This window comes from Microtus pennsylvanicus, chromosome 13, assembly GCF_037038515.1.
Source record: "Microtus pennsylvanicus isolate mMicPen1 chromosome 13, mMicPen1.hap1, whole genome shotgun sequence".
In the NCBI taxonomy this organism is placed as follows: Eukaryota; Metazoa; Chordata; class Mammalia; order Rodentia; family Cricetidae; genus Microtus; species Microtus pennsylvanicus.
The window spans coordinates 52,579,073-52,597,534 of NC_134591.1; positions in this window are offsets into that span (position 1 = coordinate 52,579,073).

Genomic DNA, 18,462 nt, shown 5'->3' on the forward strand with positions numbered 1-18,462 from the left:
GAAATTAGTATTCTTTGATCATATGTACCTCCAACTTTCCAAGCCTAGCTAAAATCCCTCTCTCAAGCATGTTTTCTCCTTTTCTTTCTTTCTTTTTTGTTTTTTTTGTTTGTTTGTTTTGTTTTGTTTTGTTTTGTTTTGTTTTGTTTTTGGCAGGGGCAGGGGGGACTCAGTGAGTCCAATTAATGCTGCTTATTGGATTGTTGGAAAGCTGACTGATTTTGGCGGCTTGACCGTGTGCAGGTAACCATAGCTACAGTGTGTCCCTTGGTCCAGTAGCCATGTCATATTCAGAAGACAGCATCTCACAGTGCACCCCCCATCCTCTAGCTCTTACGTGCTCTCCACGTACCCCACTGCAAGGCTCCATGAGCCTTGGGGAGAAGTGTGATATAGATGTCCCCGAGCACTCAATAGTCACTTGGTCTCAGCATTTTGACCAGTTAGGAGTCTCTGCATTAACTGCTGACCACTGAACACTGAACACTGCAGAGCAAGCTTTTCTGGTCAAGGTTGAGAACCCCACCATCTCCGTATAAACACAAATATTTAGAGGGTTGTTTGACAACATGTCCATTTAGTAAGACAGCAGTAGTAGGCCCTGCCTTCTCTCTCTCTCCACCTCACACCTATGACCACCCTAACCATGGGTTTATAGTCCAAGGCATGGATACCTTCCTATGGAGCAGGGTCTCAAGTTCAAGCCAAAAGCAGTTGGTTACCCCTATAACTTTCATGCCACTATCGCACCAGCAGGCACATCTTGCCAGTCAGGTCAGTATTGTAGCATAAAGATTTTACTTTTGGGTAATATCTTTGATAGCTATTCTTTTTTTTAATTTTAAAACAATCTTTTTCATTTTACATACCAATCCCAGTTCCCACTCCCATTCTCTCCACCTTCCCCCCACCTCACTCTCCACATTGATGACTTTCCCACTCCCAGGATCCACAAGGCACCTTCCAGCACCATGATAGCTACCCAAAGTGTATTGTGTCTTTAGCAATAGGATCTTAGCACGTGGACAACCACAGCCATGATAATAGCTTGTGTTATTTTGGTGCCCTCTGGTCTTCACTGGCCAATAATGTGTAGGGAGCCATCTCAACCCTGTCACTGAGATTTTCATTTAAGAACCTGTGTCTTCTTGGGGAAGCACTGCCCACCCAGTGTTGTGTTCAGGCACTTGTGTTCAAATTGCTTTTCTTCTTAATTATATATTTTTAATTAGCTTACAAAGTAGGGGGTTTCTATAAGGGCTTTTTATATATTCTTAGCTTTTATTAACTTACCCCTTTGTCTCCTCTGTTCCCCCACCTCATCATTGCTTTGTTGTTGTTGTTGTTGTTGTTGTTGTTGTTGTTGTTATTGTTGTTTTGAGACAATATCTCTCTCTACATAGCCCTGGCTGTCCTGAAACTCACTATGTGAACTAGGCTGACCTTGAGCTCACAGAGATCTGCCTGCTTCTGTCTCCAAAGTTCTAGAATTAAAGACATGTGACACCACACATAATTTTTAAAGTATCTTTTGGGGGGGGAGCTGGGAGAGATGTCTCTATGGTTAAGAGCACTGACTGCTCTTCTGGAAGATCTAGGTTCGATTCCTAGCACCCACATGGCAGCGCACAACTATCTGTAACTCCAATTTCAGGGGATCTTATTCCTCCTTTTGGCTTCTGCAGGTAATGTTGGACCCTAGAGTCCAATTACCGGGGAGGAGTCACCCCAAGAAAAAACACTCTCACACCACAGTTGATGTAAAATCATGAGGATTTTAATTCTGTCATGACAGGGTCTTTCAGCATTCGAGAAGCTAAAAAGACCCAGAATAGCTGGTACAGGCTTCTTTTAAAGCAAAAAGCCATGGAAACAAGGGGGAGTCTGGGGGTTATTTTTTTGCTATTGCGATTGGTGGGTTCAGAGGGCTATTAGCATTAACTGGTCTGAGCCACACAGGGAGAGGGGTTACCAGATCAGGCAGGGTAAGGGGGAACATTTGAGGGTTACTTTGACCCCTTCCTAGGGACTGAGTCAAAACATCAGGAACTGAGTCAACATCTAAGGGTTATCTTGCCCCAGTGAACATTCACAAGGACTCAGGGAGATGGAAAATCCCCAACATTCTAGTACGTGAAGGTGCAATTGTTAGGTTCCCAGGGGAGGGGGAAAAGTACTAAGGCTGAGAGGCCTCAGAGTTGTCTTAAAGTTCTACAGCACCAGGCATGCACATGATGCATAGACATACATGCAGGCAAAACACCCATATGCATAAAATAGAATAAATAAATTTTGCAGAAAATATATATCTCTTGAAATTTGAAAATTATTATATATATTTATTTTATAATATATATTTATTTTATATCTATGAATATGTAGCCACACCAAGTGTGTGCAATGTCATAGAGGTCAGAAGAGGATGACGGACCCCTGGAATTGGAGTTATGAATGGTTGTGAGCCATCGTATGGATGGATGTAAGAGCAATGAGTTCTCTTAGCCACAGAGCCATCACTCCAGTTCCTAAGAAGAATTTTTTTTAAAAAAAGATTGTTAATACTATTACTCATTGGAAAGCTGGAGACTTAAGCCACGATGAAATACCACCACACCACACATCTATTGGAATGGCCACAAAACAAAGACTGTCCTTGAGCTCAACCAGGAAGTGGAAAATACTCTCAGCACTTTAAACTGGCAACACTTAAAGTCCCGACTACAGACTTGAGGGTGTTTACTGTGTTCATCTATCAAACATTTAGGAACCGTAGGTGGGTTAGCACATCTATCTAGCCGAAAACTATCTGGCAACCATTTCTAGACCATGCTTCCTAGGAAAAGGATAAAGGTAATTGCTTAAAGATCTTGCTGTTAGTTGGGACTTTTGTTTGTTTGTTTGTTTGATTTTTGACACAAGATTTCTCTGTAGTTTTTGGTGCCTGTCCTGGAACTAGCTCTTGTAGACCAGGTTGACCTCGAACTCACAGAGATCCGCCTGCCTCTGCCTCCCGAGTGCTGGGATTAAAGGCGTGCGCCATCACCACCTGGCAAGTTGGGACTTCTGATATTTAGAACTTGCCATATTAGGTCCCAGATATGTCCAACTTCCTGGTTAGGGAGGGGTTGAATTCCCCAATATTAGTTTGCCTTCATCCATGAGGTCCATTGTGGGTACCTCTGGGATTTCTCTTTGTGCCCCATGCATATGCTTACCCGAATGCCCCTCTGATGGAGGTCAGCATGAATGGCTGGACATTTGTTTCTTGCCAGCTAACAGCTCTTCCTAGAAATGGTCATTCAGAGTTCAAGTTCATGACTAAAGCTCCGGGCTCAAATGAGACTTAGAATTCTGGCCATGGAAGACGTAACTCCAGCTACTACTCAGATTGTGTGTAATAGTCATGGGTAAGTGGTCAGGATGTGTTGTCAAATAAAGAAATGAGTAGAAACTGGCTTAAACAAGAGAAGCCTGTTCTTGGCTTCAGGTGACTCAACAGGTGTTATCAGGAATGTGGAAGTGGGTCTCTCCTGGATTTGCTCTGACTCTGACCTTTGCAGGGCCATGCTCAGACTTTCTGTCACCTGTCAAAGGAGGACTTTCTATCCTTCCCCATCCCAGTGCACAACAGGGGTCTCCATGGCAACAGCCTGTGGTGGGCGAAGCCCACTTATCTTTCTCTCAAACACTAGAACTTCTTGCTTTTCCTTGACTCTAATTTTGGTTCAGGGTCAAGATTTTGACTGGCCAAAATCCATCCACTCTGTTCCTGGTTCTGTAGAGTGGGGTGCTTCCTAGAGTAGTAGTTCTCAACCTGTGAGCTGAGATTTTTTGGGGGTCAATGACCCTTTCACAGGGGTCACCTAAGACCATTGGAAAACACAGATATTTACATTACAATTCATAACAGTAGCAAAATTACGGTTATGAAGTAGCAACAAAAATAATATTATGGTTGGGGGATCACCACAACACAAGAAACTGTATTAAGGGGTCGCAGCATTAGGAAGGTTGAGAGCCACTGTTCTAGAGAAATCTTGCAGAAATACAAGTTCAGAATATTATTGGTGAGACATTGGAATGGTATTGTTTTAAAGTTTCAAATGCATATATATGGTTAAAACTTAAAAGGGGGAGGAGCTGGTTAAGAGCACTTGTTGCTCTTGCAGAGGGCCTAGGTTCGATTCTCAGCACCTACATGAGGGCTCACAGCTGTCTATAACTCCAGTTGCAGGGGATCTGATGCCCTCTTCTGACCTCTGTGGACATCCTGCATGCATATGGGGCACAGACATTCATGCAGGCAAAACGTTCGTACACATACAAATAAATAAATCACCAGGCATGGTGGTACACACCTTTAATCCCAGAATTTAGGAGGCAGAGGCAGGTGGATCTCTGAGAGTTCTACCCAAGCCAGCCTGGTCTGCATAATGAGTTCCAGGACAGTCAGAGTTACCTAGTGGGACCCTGTCTCAAAAATCCATTTAAACAATTAATTCTGAGTTCAAGCCCTGGGATCCACATAGTAGAAGGAGAGGAGCCAACTTCCACAGTTTTCCTCTGTGATACACACGCACACTAGGGAGCATGTGCTTGTGCAAACACACACAATACATAGTATATCCAAATGAGTATGTCATACTGATAAGTGGGAACTCTACACTCCCTAGAATACACACACACACACTTTATACCAATTTAAGCCCCCAATGAGGAATTCCCAGACCCTTGTGACCTGGCTCCAGGTCCCTGTGCAACCTCACTGCTAATCCCAAACACACAACCTTGTGAAACTATTCCACATCTTCAAGCACACTCACGTCACTCATCCTGCTATATCTTCTCCCTCCTCTACCCAGAGAACTCCTACACACCCTGCTCGGCCCAACGACATGCTGCCTCATGTGGGCAGCCTCCCCCATTGTCTTCCCACCAAAGCAGGTAGGACGCTTTGCTGTAAGTCTCCCAGGACCTGCCATGCTGCCCACAAGCATTTCATGAGCTTGCATCCACTTGCTGCTCTGTGTATGCCTTTGCAGAATTCTTTGAGATAGACAGTGACAATGATGACAAAGATCATGATGATGACGATGAAGGTGGCTCCGTTTCTCTTCCTGTGCAGCCACACCTTGAGGTCCTCACAGCAGCTGGGTGCTCAGATCTGTTGGTATAAGGTCCTATTCAGTGAGAAGTCTGGAGATTCCAGGCTCTGATGCCTACACTCACCATCCTCCTTATTTGCATAGTTTACGGAAGCCTCTGACTTCAGAGCTGCACACACCCACATAGTCCCTGCTCAAACCTCCCGGAGTAATCCCCAGCCAAGCCGGTCTCCTGTTTCCTTGGCCTTAGGATCTGGGTTGCTTCCAGTTCTTAGCTCTTACAAATGGTTACTATAAATATTCATATAGGACCTTGTGTAGTGCTTCAACTTCCCTTGAACAAACAACTAGGAGTGGAATGACTGCATCATGTGATAGTTGTGTGTTTATCTTTATATATAGAACTATATATACATTTGCAATTGCTATATATGTATATATCCACTAGATAGATGATAGATGATAGATAGATAGATAGATAGATAGATAGATAGATAGATAGATAGATAGATAATTTTATTTTGCCTATATGAATGCCTATATGAATACCACATGCCTGCCTAATGCCCACAGAGACCAGGAGAGGGCATCAGATCCTCCAGAACTGGAGTTACAGGTGGTTGTGGACCACCATAGGGGTGCTGGGAATTAAACCCAAGTCCCCTGAAAGAGCAGACAGCTGGGGATTGGGGAGATGGCTCAGAGGTTAAGAGCACTGGCTGCTCTTCCAGAGGTCCTGAGTTCAATTCCCAGCAACCACATGGTGGCTCACAACCATCTGTAATGAGATCTGGTGCCCTCTTCCTGACTGTAGGCATCCAAGCAGATAGAATACTGTATACATAATAAATAAATAAATCTTTTTTTAAAAAAAGGAGCAGACAGCCATATCTCTGGCCCCATATGTTTAACTTTTTTTTTTTTTTTTTTTCGTTTTTCGAGACAGGGTTTCTCTGTGGCTTTGGAGCCTGTCCTGGAACTAGCTCTGTAGACCAGGCTGGTCTCAAACTCACAGAGATCCGCCTGCCTCTGCCTCCCGAGTGCTGGGATTAAAGGCGTGCGCCCAGCTTTGTTTAACGTTTAAAGGAACTTTCAGACTTTGAAGATACAGGTGTCATCATAAACACCGGCATCCACGAAAACTCCAGTTGCCCCCCATCTTTAGCATTTGACATGATCAGTCTTTTTAATTCTGGACATTCTAATAAAGGTGCAATGCCATCGCATTCTAGTGTGTGTGCACATGGGTGCACTCATGTGTGCAAGCATGTGTATGTATGTGGTGTGTATGCATGTGTGTGGTATGTGTGTGCATATATGTAGATACATGTACCCATGTGTGTAGAGTCCTGAACGGACATCACTATCATCCTCAATCACTCTGCACCTGTTTTTTGAGACAATGTCTCTCACTGAGCTTGGAGCCTACTGTTTCAGATAAGCTGTCTGTCCAGCAAGCTCCAGAGATCCCATTCCCTCAGAGCTGAGATTGCATGTTCTATGTATTCCCACGGATGCAGGGATCCAAATTTAGAACCTCATGTTTGCACAGCAAATGCTTTGCCCACTGAACCCTCCTAGTCTCAAATTCTAGTTTTAAATTACATTTTCTTTGCTTTGTTTGGTTTTTTGAGACAGTATTTTTCTGTGTTACAGCTCTGGCTGTCCTTGACCATACTTTGTAGATCAGGCTAGCCTTGAATTTACAGAGATTCACCTGCCTCTGCTTCTCAAGTGTTGAGATTAAAGGCATGCACCATCTCCACTGTCTAAATTACATTTTCTTAAGGACTGTCATATTGAGTTTCTTCTCATATCTTATTAACATCCTTTTGTTTGTTGGTTTTTATTTCTTTGGGACCAGTTCTTACTATGTAGCCTTGGCTGGTCTAGAACTCAATATATATACCAGGCTGACTTCAAACTCAGAGATTCACCAGCTTCTGAATCCAAGAGCTGGGGTTAAAAGCATGCACAATTAACCAATCTGGATTTTTTAATAAAAAAAAGTAATGTGTATGTGTGTTTTGGCTGTATGTAAGTTGCTCATCTCATGTGTTCCTGGTGCCTGTGGAGGGCAGACGAGAGAAACAGATTCCCTGAGACCAGGGTCACAAGGAGTTGTGAGTCACCATGTGGGTGCTGGGAATCAAACCTCGATCCTCTGGAAGAGAAGAAGGCAGGAGCCTCAGCTGCAGAGACATCTCTCCAGCCCCCTGTTATCTTATATGTACGAGTGTTTTGCCTGTATGTGTGTCTGGGCACCACATATGTGCCTGGCATCCACGGAGACCAGAAGTGTTGGGTCCTCTAGAACTGGGGTTACATATGGTTGTGAGCCACCATGCAGGAGCTGGGGATCAAATCTAGGGCCTCAGCAAGAGCAACAAGTGCTCTTAACCTCCGAGCCATCTCTCCAGATCCCAGCATTGACTTATTTATTGTTTATTGATTAATTAATTGATTGGGTTTTGTTGTTATTGTTGTTTTAGATGGTGTCTCTTGTAGCCCAGGCTGCCCTTGAACTAATTACAAAGTCAAGGGTGATTTTGAACTTTGAGCTCTTCATCTTCCCAAATGCTGGAGTCACAGTTCTCCTGGTTTGGCTCAGAAGCCATCTGTTTTCTTGGTGAAGTGTATGTTCAAATCTTTGCCCATATTTTAAATACATTGTTTGTTTTCTTAGTACCAACTTGTAATGACTTTTCATATTTTGAAGCAAATCTCTTGCCAAATTGGGATTCATCTTTTTCTCATTCTTAGCAATGAGTTCTTGAGAGCAGCCAGTTTTAATTTTTGTGAAATGAAAGTTACCAATTTCTCTCTTTGGGGGTATGCTAAGTTATCTCAGCAATTTCATCAGTGTGATATTTAGGTCTTACATATATTTTATCAGATCTATCCCTAAATGTTTCATTTTGACCATGTTGTGCTTGCATGCGTGCATGAGTGTGCGAGGGTGTGTGTGTGTGTGTGTGTGTGTGTGTGTGTGTGTGTGTGTGTGTGTATTTGGTGTCTGAGGTATGTGGGCATGTTTGCGGGTGTGAGTGACAGCACCCACCTACATGCTGGTGGGCAGAGGACAAACTCAGGTGTCTTTGATTTCTGCCTTGTGTGAGGCAGGGACTCCGCGTTGTTCATAGCTCTGTGTGCCAGGCTAGCCCACAGACTTCAGTAGATTCTCCTTTCTCTCTTTCCCATCCTGTGGTACGAGTACTGGAATTAGTGCTCTACTGAACCTGGCTTTACCGTGGGGTTTGGGGATTTGAACTCAGATCCTCATGATTGCAGGGCAAGCACTTTACCTACCGGTCATCTTCCCAACCCCTAATATTTCATTTTTTAGATAAATTTTTTAAATTATGTATAGGTATGTGTGACTACATTTGGTTACACATGCAGATGCCCACAGGAGTCGACATTACACACGCAGATGCCCACAGGAGTCGAGGTTACACATGCAGATGCCCACAGGAGTCGAGGTTACAGTTGTGAGCCACCTACTGTGGGTGCTGGGAACTGAACTCAGGTCCTCTGAAAGAGCAGCCAGTTCTCTTAACCACCAAGTCGTCTCTCCAGCCTCTAAATATTTCATTTTGTTCTATCACTGTCTACTGCTTCTACCATCGGTGTCATTCCCGTGGCCGTGTCTAAGGATTGATTGATATTTCCGCTGTAGGCAGAGTTCTTTTCTCTTTTAAGTGTGTGTGTGTCGGGGTCAGAATACAACTCTGTGAAATCAGTTCTGTCTTCTGCTGAGGTCCCTAGACTTGCATAGAAAGTGCCTTGAGACCTAGACATCTCAAGGCTGTGTGGGCTGCGTTCTCTTTGATCCTTTATTCTTGGCAACTGCTGGCTAGAAGCCAGATACTTGTCCATTTGACTACATTGGGTGCTACATGTGTTTTGTGTTTATATAAAGAATGCTGAGTTTTATTCTGAGAATAAAGTTACTTGGATCGAGTTTGATCTTTTGGTTAAATGAGATGTAGCTGAATTTGCATAAAGCTACTTCCTTCCTGTCAGGTCCAAAGGAAACTCCAGTTCCCTAAACTCCAAAGGTGGTCCAAGTTAAGGTGAGTTTAACTTGGATTATAGGAGGCTTCCTGGTGGTTAGATAAAAGCCAGTATTCCCCCAAGAACTTGCAAAACTGGTTCCCCTCTACCAAAAGGAGTCATTTCCCTTACCTCTGGCAGAAGATGCATATGACTATCAGTGGTGCCTACTGGCATATCAAAGCTTATGCTGACCTCTAGGCTCCCTCAATATCACAAGAACATGTCATACATTCCGAAATCCATGCTCACCTCCTAGCCCTTCTCTCCTCCTCCCCTCCCCTAAACTCCCCCAGTTCACAGGCTTCCCTCCTGCAGCTCCTCCTCCTTATAACCCCGCTATTGTCAGTTTCCTCTCTCTCTCTCTCTCTCTCTCTCTCTCTCTCTCTCTCTCTCTCTCTCTCTCTCTCGTGTGCTCTGCTCCTGTTTCTCTCTGTTTTCTTGTAAGCAGGCTTTCTTTTGGGCCAACAATCAGCTCCCGATTCATGACACGGAAACTTATTAGTTATAAATGTTCAGTCTTATCTTATGCTTGTCCCTTCAGCTCTTATAACTTAATTAGCCTTTGTTTTTTCATCTACATTTTATCTCAGGGCTTTTTACCTTTCTTCATTCTGTGTGTCCTACTTTCACTGCTTCCTCCATGTCTGGCTGGCTGGCAGCTGCCTGCCTGGCTGGCCCTGGGCATCTCCCTCTCTTTCTCCCTCATTCTCTCCTTTCTCCTCTTTTGAGCCTAGATTCTTTCTCCTGCTTATTCTCGCTGTCTGCCAGCCTTGCCCATCCCTCTACTGCCTAGCTATCAGCCATTCAGCTTTTTATTAGACCAATCAGGTACCTTAGGCAGACAAGGTGAAGCAGCAGCACATCTTTACATAATTAGACAAATCCAGCACGAACAAATGTAACACATCTTCGCCTAGTTCAAGTAATATTCCACAAGATTTTCTATCTTGGTCTAGTTCAAGTAATATTCCACAACATTTTCTCCATTCTCTATCCCCTGATTCTCTCCCCTCTTTCCCTAGCAGCTCTGGCCATGTCCTGTCTACTTTCTCTCTCTGCTCTGGACTCTTTCAGATGCCTCTGGCTGTCCTCCCTTTCATTTCTACAATAAAAACCTTCCCCTTAACCATCCCGCGGAGCAGTCCCGCGTCAGTGATCCCCACCTCTTAGCCAAGGCCCTTTTTAGGAATTCTCACCCTTGCCCCTTGAACTAAGAAGCTTTCTCTCTGGCTCTCAGAAGCAAGCTCTGCTTCCTAGCATTGTGTGAGTTCTAAGAGCTTCTCTGTTGTCTTTTTGGGTGGGCCTCTCCTAGCCCCAGGCGGTATCCATTGGCAATAGTCAATTGAAGATCCAACCCTCTGCTCTTCCTGGGTCTCTCCAGTCTCTTTTTCTGTGGCTCTCCTTTCCCCAACGCACTGGCCGTACCTCCCACAGACTCTAGTATCACTGGCTACCCTGGACTCCCAGACACGTCTTACTCACTCACGGAGTACCGTGACCTTAGATGGGTTTCCCAACGGTAAGCAGCCCTGGGACGCACCTTGTTTTCCTTCCTTTCTATCGTAGATCACTGTTCACCATTGCCTAATTGGAGTTGTCTGGAGTGCCACTCCTTTGGTCTGTTTTGTTTTTTAAAACTATTTCGTGTAGGAGTGTAAACCTAGTCTCTTATGCCACCATGACCAGAAGTTCATGACCTTGCCATTGATATTGGTTGAGAAATGTCAGGGTTGGCTCTTAGCTGGAGCTATGAGGATTTTTGTGTTTTGTAGTTTGGTTTTGGTTTTTTTTCCTCCTTCTCAATAGTTGGGCCACTTGGCTGCAAGGACCAGAGGGACCAGTCCCATTGTGCTCTGAAGGCACTAACAGGTCAGTAGTCAGAGGAAGGAGACCATCAGCATGGCCATGGGAAGTCAGGTCGACCACAACTCATAATGTCATTGGAAGAAAGACCTCAAGACCTGCCCGATTCCTCCCCAGCATCCTCCTTCGCTCAGGATGTAGTCAATTGACAGTTACAACATCACCACTTACCACCAACACGAAAACTAAAAACCGGCCTTTCTTTTTAAGCAGTTACCATTTGTTGGCCTCTGTGTTACCTGCTAAGAACTTGGGGCTAGGGCTGGAGAGATGGCTCAGAGGTTAAGAGCATTGCCTGCTCTTCCAAAGGTCCTGAGTTCAATTCCCAGCAACCACATGGTGGCTCACAACCATCTGTAATGGGGTCTGGTGCCCTCTTCTGGCCTGCAGGATACAGACAGAATATTGTATGCATAATAAATAAATATTAAAAAAAAAAAACAACTTGGGGCTAGGAGAAGTAATGAAGCTGCCCAGGGATGGGCTGCAGAGAGGAAGAACGGGGAGGATTAGACACTTAATCTCTAGAGTTCTGGGGCTGACTGGCTAAGAACGAATTCTGGGAACCTTCTTAGCCTCTTCCTTCACTTCAGTCTGGAATTGAGATTTTAGATCTGACTTGTGTCTGCCTCTGATCCTGAAACCTGAGTCTGCTCGACGTGGAGGACAGCATGGTCCTCTGTAAGCAGACAGACCCAAGTGCAAGTCTGTTTTGTTGTTATTGGTTTTGTTTTTTGTTTTTGTTTATTTCTGTGAGACAGTTTCTCTGTTTAGCCCTAGCTGTCCTGGAACTCCTCGCTACGTAGAACAGGCTGACCTTGAACTCAGAGATCTGCCTGCCTTTGTTTCCCAAGTGCTGAGATCAAATCCTGCTTTCTACCTGTACTACTTGGAGTAAATTGCTTAGTTCTTACTGAGCTACAAGAGCCAATTCCATAGATTGGAGTAGTGGCATTGCTTCATGGGATTGGTGAGTTTAGATAAGATAATATCTAAAATGTTTACTTCCACATGAGTGTTCAACACTTGGTAGCAAGATTTCAATGTCCAATTAGAAGGAGCTAGAAATGTGGGTCAGGTGATAGAACGCTTATCTAACACCATGAAACCCCAAGTTCAATCCCCAGTACTGTATAAACCAAGAGGGACGGCACATGCCGGTAATCTAAGCATTTGGGAGCTAGAGGCTGGAGGATCGAGAGTTCAAGATCATTCCTCAACTACACATCTACTGGGGGCCAGCCAGAGCTATTTAAGAACATGTCTCAAAGGGGAAAAGGGGTGGGGGCTAGAGATGGAGAGAGAAGAGAGGTGTTCAGTAGTTAAAAACACTGGCTGCTCTTCCAGAGGACCAGTATCTGACTTCCAGCACCCACGAGGCCATTCATGAACACCTGTAACTCCATGTCTAGGGGACCAAACGGCCTTGTCTGGCCTCCTTGGGCACCAGGCACGCATGTAGTGCACAAACATACATGTAAGCAAAATCCCCACATGCATAAAATAATAGAAAAAGAAGAAGAAGAAGAAGAAGAAGAAGAAGAAGAAGAAGAAGAAGAAGAAGAAGAAGAAGAAGAAGAAGAAGAAGAAGAAGAAGAAGAAGAGGAGGAGGAGGAGGAGGAGGAGGAGGAGGAGGAGGAGGAGGAGAAGAGGAGGAAGAAGAGGAAGAAGAGGAAGAAGAGGAAGAAGAAGAAGAGAGATGGGACTGGGAGACATCATTTTTGTCCTAGGAAGAGTGATGTTTTAGAACTATCCCAGAGAATGCTGCTCTTCTGGGACCTGAACTCAAGGCAAGCTATTTTGTCAGGGTGCATCCTTAGGGACTGTGGCAGAGCCCAGTTATCCTCCGGGAAAATAAACATCCAACATCAGCATCTTCTAGTTTCCCCTTCGGGAGAAGGGGTCAGTCAGCTACAGCCTTCTCTCACCACCCTGTCTCACCTGAAGGAAGGAAAACCTAAAAACACAAGGGAAGTCCAGCCTCAGCCTCGGACTAAGACACAGCCGTAGAACACCATTCTTTGATCTGCACCTCACTGCTACTCTCGCAAGATCTATTTTATTATACCACGTCCCTTTCATCAACTACAGCTTACAGCTTTCAATGACAGCAAATTCTGACCCACTCTGAAGGCCGAATAAGTCTGGAGAAGCGCAAGCATTGGAACCAGAATCAGATATGACAGAATGCTGGAAGTGTCAGACTGGGGATTTAAAGCGGGGTTAATCGATAGGCTCAGGGATGTCCGGGAAAAGTGGCAACAACAAATGTGCAATGTAAGCAGAGTGACGGACATGCTAAGTTTAAAGAAAGAGCAGGCCAGGCATGGCAGAGCACGCCTGTAATCACAGGCACCAGGGAGGTAGAGGCAGGAGGATCGTGAAGTCAAGGCCAACAAGGGATATATAGAGAAGTCCAGATCAGCCTTCATTATATAAGCAAGACCCTACCTCAAAAAGTAAATTAAAAATCAGGCAGTGGTGGTGCACACCTTTAATCCCAGCACTCGGGAAGCAGAGGCAGGTGGATCTCTGTGAGTTTGAGGCCAGCCTGGTCTCCAGAGCAAGTTCTAGGACAGCCAGGGCTACATAGAGAAACCCTGTCTCAAAATAAAAAACCAATCTGTGAGTTCGAGACCAGCCTGGTCTACAAGAGCTAGTTCCAGGACGGGCTCCAAAACCACAGAGAAACCCTGTCTCGAAAAACCAAAAAATAAAATAAAATAAGATAAAATAAAATAAAATAAAAAATAAAAAACCAAATAAATAAATTTTAAAATGAAGTAAAATACTAATTACATAGGAGCTGCAATAAAAAATGCCTTTTGTAGGTTCAGTAGATTGATAAGACTGAGAAAAGGATCTCTAGGCCTGAAAACAAGCCAAGAGAGTTCTTTTTCTTTTTTAGAGACGGGTCTCTTGAAGCCTATAACGGCCTCTGACCCATTACATAATTAAGAATAAACTTGAACTCTTGCTCTCCTACATCCTCCTCCTGAGCACTGGTATTGCAGGCGTGCACCCCACTCGGGTCCGTAGGAACAGTCAAAACTGAAATGTATAGAGAAGACTGCTGACAAATGGAGAAAGAATTTCCAAGGCTCCTGGGACAGCTGTTGGTCCCTAAGAGGAATGCTTGTCACTTGAGAAGAATGCAAAGGAAGCCACATTTGAAGTGATAATGGCTCAGAAGTCACCAACTTGATGGCAAGCACAACAAACCTGGGCAGAGCAGAGATGGCCAAGCAGGATAAATACAAAAGAAGAGAGAAAGAAAGAAAGAAAGAAAGAAAGAAAGAAAGAAAGAAAGAAAGAAAGAAAGAAAGAAAGAAAGAAAGGAGGGAGGGAGGGAGGGAGGGAGGGAGGGAGGGAGGGAGGGAGGGAGGGAGGGAGGGAGGGAGGGAGGGAAGGAAAAAAGGCAAAAATCTTTACATTCAGCCATATGGTATTCAAGCTGCAGAAAACCAAAGATCCATTTTTAAAATCTCGAAAGTGGAGGGGGCAAAACAAACACAGGAACAAAGAACTTAAGCCCCCCCCAAAAAAGAAAAAAAATAAACATTTGAGAAAGAAAAAAAAATCTCTCCAACCTAGTTTTCTTTTTTTAAAACAATTTACTTATTTTTATTTTATATGCATTGGTGTTTTGCCTACATGTATGTCTGTATGAGGGTGTCAGATCCTAGAACTGAAGTTACAGACAGTTGCGAGCTGCCATGTGGATGCTGGGAACTGAACCCAGTCTTAGTGATCTTAACCACTGAACTCAGTCTGGGCAGTGATGGTGCATGTCTTTAATCCCAGCATTTAGGAAGCAGACTCAGGCAGATCTCTGTGAGTTTGAGGCCAGCTTCGAACACAGCAAGTTCCAGGACAGCCAGGGCTACACAAAGAAACCTTGTCTTAAAAAACAAAACAAAACATAATGAGAAATTTAAAACATACCATTTAGATATCCACCTTTAAGAAGGAGCTGCATTTGGGGGAGACAGTACTTTGGTAATGGTTTTGAGTGGATGTCTCAAAACAGATGTGGGAGAGTTCAAGCCTGAGAATACTCAAGCTCCTGAGGAACAGAGAGGCGAGGAGAGGAGAAGGGATTAAGATGGAGAGAAAAGGAGCACACATCCTCCAGGACCATCTGGATGACAGTATCTCTAGAACATTCTAAAACCTTTTAGTCTACTCTTAATCATGGTTGGAAGTAAAAAAACAAAACCAAACAAACAAACAAAACTATAAAACAAAACACAAAAACAAAACAAAAAAAGAAGAAAGAATATTGGGGGAGGTTGGATTTGGGGGTGCGCACCTTCAATCCTAGCTCTTAGGGGGCAGAGAAGGTGGATCTCTGAGTTCAAAGCTAGCTGCTTTACCAATATAGTTCCAGGTCAGCCAGGGTTACACAGAGAAGCTGTGCCTGGAAAAAAAACAAACAAATAAAAAAGAATGCTTAGGGGAGTGATATTTCTGTATGAAATTCGAGATCGAATTCCATCACATTCGGGTCATCGTGGTCCAGAACAGAGTGGACGTACGTGCTCAGCTGGAGCGAGACTATGGGGATGAGGCTGAGCCTCTTGGGATCTGGCAGGCTTCTCTCGGAGAAAGCAGAGTCTTCTCTCGTGTTGATATACGTCATATGGTTTCAAGAGATTCCAGATGAGTCTGTGCCGAAGCCTCCTCTAGAGGAACGGAGTGCAAACCCAAACAACTGAACGCAGCCACCTTGGACCCTGAGGCATGAAGGAAAATTTCACTTCCATCTACAGGGACAAAAAGCTTCTCCCCAATAATCCCCTCTAGCTAATATTTAAGCTTTGATATTTTGTTGCTGTTGTTTTGAGACAGGGTCACTATGCAGCCTAGGCTGTCCTGGAACTCACCCTGTAGACCAGGCTGGCCTCCAACTCACAGAGATTCACCTGCCTCTGCCTCCCAGTGCTGGGATTAAAGGCGTACACCACTATGCCCAGCTTATTTTTATTACAATTTTTTTTAATTTTGGGCACTAAATTTTGTTGTTGTTGTTGTTGTTGTTGTTGTTGTTAGATCCTATGTTTAATGTTTTAAAGGCCTAGGGTTCTGCAGTTCTTCAGTTCTCTGACTTTAAAAATCCAATGAGTGTGGTGGCACACGCTTTTGATCCCAGCACTCAGGAGGCAGAGGCAGGAGGATCTCTGTGAGTTTGAGGTCAGCCTGGTCTACAGAGTTCTAGTGAGTTCTAGGACAGGTAGAGCTACTTAGTGAGTCTCTCTCTCTCTCTCTCTCTCTCTCTCTCACACACACACACACACACACACACACACACAAACACAACAACAACAAAAGAAACAAAAGAGATCCAAGAGTATGTAGACATTCAAACCCTGTCATTTCGTTGCGTCTGCCACATCACGGCACTGTGCCAGACACTCTACATTTCAGTCTTGCTCAAATCTATGGGATAAACACTGTTATGCCCGCGTCATTTCCACAGTCTGGGCCCTTCAATTGTCTGGAAACGTTTATTTGTCAGAGAAAAAATGTGTAGTGCAATAAAAACAATTTTAAAAATCGATAAAAAAAGATATGAACTGCTTAGCAAAAAAATGTTTATTTGTTTATTGTGTGTATGTGTGTGTGTGTGTGTGTGTGTGTGTGTGTGTGTGTGTGTGTGTGTGCTGGTGGAGCTCAGAGGACACATGGCAGCTGTGCTGGTTATGCTCTTCTGTAATAGGTTGTGCTGTGTTGGATGTTTGTCTCCATCAACTGGGAATTCTTGTAGCACGCAGATTAAACTGGAGTCAGCCTGTAGAGCTAGCTCTCCATCCCTGGACCTGAAAGTCAGGCAAGTTCACAAGGCATGTTGATTGTATGGATAACCAGTTGGCCAATGAGCTGCAGGCATGAGCTCTGGTGCCCACCGAGGTCATCAGCGTTGCATCAGAAGGGGGTTGGCAAGGTGGGCATGTTCTTAAAGTCACCCAAGCAGGTAAAGCCAGCCAGAGTTTAGCCACACATGAGCCTGGAGCCAAGAGCAAGATAGACCTAAGTCCCAGGTCTGGAGCAGATGGGAACTGGAATCCAAATGAGGAGCCTGAGGGGAGTTCACGAGGGTGGCCACAGAGTAAGAAAATGTGCCCAAGTGCCCTAGGGATGTGTGACTCATCTTTTGCAAGTAGTCATTAAAAAAAAAAAAAGGAGGTCATTGCATACATACGTATGCAAAAGTCAGGTGTCCTCAGCCTTGTGCCTGAGTGTCTCACTTCAGGGACCCAGCTGATATTATGACTGTGAAAGCCCCAGGCCTGACCTTTGCCCTGGTTCCCAGATGTGAGCTGCTGGGGGGCAATCCACAGATACAGCTGCAAACACAGCTGCATCTACCTCCAAGTGTCTGCTAGCCCCAAAGTCCAAGAGTTCCTACTTGCCCAGCCACGGGCAGATACCCCTCTGCCTCAATGGAGCCAGCTCTGCAGCCCAGCCACCCCTCCAGTGTCAGCTCTTTCCAAGGAGACAAACCCTACACTGCTGCTGTGTCTTGCCCTTTCTCCACCCAACTGCCACATGACTGTTCTAGACCGCAAGGATGTTCACACACACGCACACACACACACACACATACACACACTCACACCCTGCCGCTACACACCCGATCCTAGAGTGGCACGCAAGGCCCTTTACCAGCTTCTCTCTGACTCAACCTCCACTCCCTCTGCACTCTTGGACCTCACCTGTGTTCTCTCCAGCTCACACCTTTGTGCCTTTGCCTTTCCTGTCCAAGCCCCCACTCGCTCTCCGATCAGCCTCCCATTGGTCACACCCTGGCTTTAGAAAGTTGTATACGCGACACGACACCGGCAATAAAGTTGTCATTGCAGAGTTGCTCGGTCACACTGTTTCCCCAGGTGAGGACACATTGTCCTGCTAGCTGTGCGTGTGTCTGGCTCTCAGTCCCTCTATGTCACGATGTGTCTGATGGAGAAAGGAAGGAAATGAATGAAAGGCAGCCGGGGGTCCCAGGTGACTGGAGGCAGAAGCAGAGTTGGGGGTTGGAGTGGGCGAGGGACCCTGCTGAAAGAAGAGAACAGATGAAGAAGCGTGAAGACACAGAGCCGGCTCCAGGGGGGAGGCGAGGAAGCTGCCCTGAGTGGCAGCCTCAGCTCTCTGCAGGGGTCCATCCTGTACCTGAGCTCTGTGCTCTAAAATCCCCGGAATCCTGTCATTTCCTCGTGTTTGTTGCTTCAGCTACCCTGGGAGGAAGTGATCCTTGACCTCTGTCCTTGGGAAGAGCCACTCAGACCTTACCCAAGACAATTGTCTTTTGGGTGGACTAGGGGATGGAGAGTGGGCGGCACAATTTGCTCCAACCTGAGCACCAGGACCTCCTCGTCTGGGCCAGGGTATGGGAACCCAAAGGGGAGGCTTGAGCCAGAATGGAAAAGATTGGGAA